We start from the raw sequence: 3,799 nt of genomic DNA, 5'->3' as shown, positions 1-3,799 counted from the left end.
AGGACAACAGTTTATGCAAAGGCAAGTAAAAATGTATGGTCAGTTTGTACAAATATCCAACAACAATCATCAAAATCTAACCCCACAAGAATTTAAATACCTAAAAGTATGTTCCAAAAATTCCTCTAGAAATTTGGAACAAAGGGGGGACTGTGGTAGGCATGTTTGTTACTACCCTGAAATAAAATAGTTTTCTGATAGCATACTGTTAGGTTAACAATAATTTAGATTATTAAGAAGTATTAGCTTTACAGCTGAATACAAGGCATGACCTGTGGCCTAGCAATATTGCTGACCACAAGGCAGAATGATAGCTAAGCCTTTGCTTATGTTAAGCAATCATTTTAACTGTGTTAACCATTTTCTGAGTAAAATGCAGCAAGTGAATCTGTGTCTGTGCTGTAAAATCAGCTACAGCAAGGAACAAGATAAGACAAAGAAGCCATTGTTCTAAGTACAGTAATCGTGTCCTTAAGAAATATCTACTACTGTGCAAGTTTTTGCTAACGTATCATAATGTTACTGTTACTTAACTTTTAGCTTTTAGAAAGTGCTAGTTCAGCTTAATAGAAATATGCTGTTATGAAGATCTGTGAAGCACCGCCCAAGTATTGCTTTTTATTAACCCTGTAGTCTTGCCTTGTTGTAAAAAGTATAAAAGAACGCCCCACCCTTTAGGGGGGGCCATTTTGCCTCTTTGCTGGCTTAATGGTCATTGCTCGAGCAAATAAACTGCAGTTAATTCTTTACCCGTGTTGTCTGGTTCCTATGCAGCTAAACAATGAACTCCAGGGAGTTTTCTCCCACGACAGCAGGCAGCTTATTGATCATGAGTTTCAAGAGAGAGAGCAAGTTTCAGATGGTCCAGCTCTTCTCTCTCTGAGTTTTCATCATGGCTACTTACCAGTTATTTACATTTTTCTTTAAAAGATATGTAGACATGATTAGTAAGGAACTGGAAAAAATAAGCATGTCACAGAACAAAAACATCATCTTGAACAGGCTGAGCAAGAAAAGCAATGTAAACAAAGGATAAAGAAAGAACTTTATCCTTTATAGAAAGATGAAGGAGGTTAGAAACAAGAGATGTTGAAAGGCGCTTATAATTGTATATAATCTATATACTTTAAAAAGGCAATTGGCAAATATTTAACAATGTCAGGAGCCAATTAAAATCTTTATGTACATTCTAGTAAATTGAAAAATCTTGATGAGTATTGCCTCAGTTCTGCACTGAGTTCAGTATTTAAGCCTGACAGTCTGTTATACTTTTAGACTTCAGATTTCTTGATGCACATGCCTCTTTGGTGTGTGCATTTCACAGCTACCAGTCCTAGCACATGAAGCAGGGACTCCCAAACTGTGGTACATGCACCGTTGGTGATATGTAAGCTTGATGTCCTATGCACTGATTTCATGTTTTTTGTTTGTTTGTTTGTTTGTTTGTTTTTAGAGACTGGCATGCATGAACCAATAAGGTTGTGGAGCCACTTGTATTGTAGCAGAAAGCCCCGTTTTCCTCTTACCTGCATTTGCTTTCCCCCTCTTTGGATACGCTTTTCCTCTTCTACCTTTTCTCCCTTCCTCTTTCTTTCACTATAAGATAAGGAATTGTGTTTTAAAATTTGTATGCGTTTATTTTGTATCTCCCCTTGTATTTTGGTATTTTTATCTATTTGTGTGCCATGGAATTACTCTTGTAGCTTATATTTTATACTCTTCACCTTTTAACTAAATGTGTTTTAGTTTTAGAACCTACACCCTTTTTTAGTTTCAGAAGTAAGTTATACACTTTCACAGTGTTAACAAGGGCAGGAATCAAACTGCCCTTCCCTGTATCAGGCGGGCCCCTGAAAGAGCCAGTGAATCAGTGATTGAATGCGTAACACTGTAGCAGGCAGCAATTAACAACTAGGGAAACCGCAGATCAACCAATGGAAGAAATCAATAGGAGACAATGTAGCAACCGGGAATTCTCTAAACTTCACTGTTCAAGGGCTAGAAGCCCTGGTCTGAATTAATCAATGCGGGGGACCAACTTTTGGGGTTCAATATCTCCAGATCGACCGCTCCCAGAGCCCTATTCAAAATTCATCAATGGACTCCCAAACCTGCATGTACATGTGGACAACGCTTGGGGCTGACAGATGCTATCCAGTAGCCACCGAGGGGGAAGTCCCATGAGGGTCAAAGACCCCTGGATTGGGCAAACCTGAGAACTGGGGAGTCACCAAAGTCTGCCAAGGACAGATAAAAAGCAGTGAAAAGTGACCCTCAGGGGCACCCTCTTGATCTCCATACTTGACCAGCACCCGACCTGTCCAGCCAGAAGGACCAGCCGGCAGCCCCCTTCTGGAGGATAACACCACGCTGGAAGACACCTCAGCTGGCCATCGACGGCAGACTCCAGCGCCTGTGGGATAGGTATACCCGACTCTTGTAACTTGCTACTGTGGGGGTGGGGGTGTGTGTGGAGACCGGCCCCAAGGTTTATGATTTGACTTCATTACCATGTTTCAATCTGCATAATAAACCAGAATTTTAAGGATCTTGAGTTGGACATTTGTAGCCAACAGTGTTATTCGCAAAAGACCAAGGAATTAAACTTTTAAAATTATAAAGCTCATTTATTCAGAGAGCCTTGTTAGCCTACTGATCTGCTGTTCACTCCTGCAATCCCGGGGGCAATGTAACACCTTATACATAACAATCTATCCACACATCTTCCCCCTTTACATGTAACACATCCCCATGTAATACTAACATTGCAAGTTTGGTTCAACCCACTGTTAAAGCACATTTTAACAGGTCTCTTTGTGTTGGCTTTTTAGCTCTAAGTGATCTTCCCAGTTTCTCTGCATTCTCAATCCTTCTTGGTTCAGTTCTTGTTTGGTTTCCTTGTTCAGATGTCTCTACTTCTGTGTCATTTTCAATCTCCTCTCTCACTTGTTGTTGCTTTCTGTAACAGGGAGCCGGTGGCCCTGTTATGGAAGAGTGAAGAGAGTAAAGGGAAACTTATGAGATGCTGCGGGACTGGCCGGTGAGATGATGTCATTTTGCTGGTGCTGGGAGCGTTTGCAGCATTGGAGACTGGCACAACTGGTAAAGTGTCAATTAATGAGCCCCTCTAAGAGGAGTTAGACTTGATTAGTAATTTTCCCAGAAGGGGAAAGGAGCCGAGAGACAGTTGTAGCGATGGAGCCAGTTTCTTGTGTGGAGGCACGGGAGTGACGCAGGCAGCATGCGTGAAGGAAAACTGAAGCCAGGCAGCCTGTTACACTGGGAGTGAGCCTCCCTGGAAACTCTGCAGGACCAGGTACTCCTGCTTAGTTAGAGACTTTGTTGCTAGACATCAGGAATGAACATTTGTGGACTGACTACATTACCTGACCAGGCTGGAAGCGGGATCTCTCCAGGTGGACAGAAGGAGTGAATTAAAAAGCCTGTAGCTGGCCAAGTAGCGATTTGATTTGCTGTTTGTTTATCTCTGCTTTCTGAGAGAGAGCAGAGGGGGGAGGAAGGAAACACTGAGTGCTGGGTTAAGGACCTCAGGCTTCCCAGAAACTTGTTTCAATGCATAAGGGTGTTGGACCTGGGGGAGGTAGTTTGCCAGCTTCCCCAGCTGTAGTAGCATTAAGGAAAAATAGCGTCACTCTGGGCTTTAGTTAAAAATCAGAGGCCACCCACTTGCGAGCACTAACTTTAACTCCCATCAAAGTCATGGCAGGAGAGAAAAACGCAGGGGCGGGGGGAAGCCTCCAAAGTGTGCTGTCTTTCTGACTTGATTTGGGACACCCAC

The sequence above is a fragment of the Alligator sinensis genome, unplaced genomic scaffold (assembly GCF_000455745.1).
Source record: "Alligator sinensis unplaced genomic scaffold, ASM45574v1 scaffold387_1, whole genome shotgun sequence".
NCBI classification, from domain to species: domain Eukaryota; kingdom Metazoa; phylum Chordata; order Crocodylia; family Alligatoridae; genus Alligator; species Alligator sinensis.
Note: the sequence above shows the minus strand (reverse complement) of the source record.